The following is a 1,450-nucleotide window of genomic DNA, read 5'->3' on the forward strand; positions in this document are numbered from 1 at the left end:
CACCTTTTAAGCCAGTCTAGTCAATATAGCCACAATAGTAGAGAATCCCAGCATGAAGCATTGGTAATATCCCGTAAAACCCATAAAATCCTGAATCCTGATAGGGAAAGTAGGCCTAGTCCAGCCTCTAACTACCTCAATCTTAGATGGATCCACCCTAATACCCTCCTTGGACGCCACATATTCAAAAAATGCCACAGAATCAAGTCAAAGCTCATATTTGGAGAAATTTTTGTACAACATCTGCTCCATCAACTTCTGAAATACAACATCTGCACTATCAACTTCTGAAACACCAACTTTAAATGACTAGCATGATCCTCCTCTATCTTGGAGTACACCAACATATCATCAATGAAAATAATCATAAAGGAGTCTATATACGACCTAAACACCCTATTCATCAACTCCGTAAATGCTGCTGGGGCATTGGTCAGCCCAAAGGACATAACTAAAAATTCATAATGGTCATAACGAGTTTGGAAAGTGGTCTTAGGAATATTTAATGGTTTATCCTTAACTGATGGTACCCAGATTTCAAATTGATCTTGGAAAACAAGGTCACTCCCTGAAGCTGATCAAACAAAATCATTAATACGAGAAAAAAGATATTTATTCTTCACTTTCACCTTGTTCAACTATCTATAATTATTGGATATTGTCATAGACCCATCCTTCTTCTTCACAAATAGAATCAGTGCACCCTAAGGTGACACACTAGGGAGAATAAACCCCTTACTCAATAGATCCTACAACTGCTTTTTCAATTCCTTCAACTCTGCCATATCCATGCGATAAGGTGGAATAAGAATGGGCACCTCCAAGTTGATAGAAAATTCAATATCCCTATCTGAAGGAACTACCAAAAGACCAGTAGGAAATACATCAGCGAACTTCTTAACTACGGGAATAGACTCCATGGAAGGTGACTCAACACTAGTATCTTGAATAAAAGCCAAATAGGACATTCACCATCTATCAATTAATATCTGAGCACACATATATTTATGAGCTTACTAGGATAGGAACCACTAGTGCCTTTCAACTCAACCTTTGAAAGACCAGGTAATGTTGAAGTCACAGTCTTAGCATAACAATCAAGAATAACATGATAAGGAGAAAGCTAATCCATACTCAATATCATATCAAAGTCTACTATCCAGTATAATCATGTCTACCCAAGTATCTTACTTGGCTAAAGAAACAAGACAGGATCGATACACTTGATCCACCACTAAGGCTTACCAATAGGTATAGAAATGGGCATGTGATCAAAAGTCAAATCAAATCCAGATGCAAGATAGGTAGACACATACGAGAATGTAGATCCAGGGTCAAATAACATAGATGCGGGTTGATGGAAAACCAAGACAATACCTGTGATAACTGCATTGGAAGCATCAGCCTCAGGTCTCCCCGAAAAAGCATAACAATGATCTCCTCTACCACC

The sequence above is a fragment of the Solanum dulcamara genome, chromosome 6 (assembly GCF_947179165.1).
Source record: "Solanum dulcamara chromosome 6, daSolDulc1.2, whole genome shotgun sequence".
Classification (NCBI taxonomy): Eukaryota; Viridiplantae; Streptophyta; class Magnoliopsida; order Solanales; family Solanaceae; genus Solanum; species Solanum dulcamara.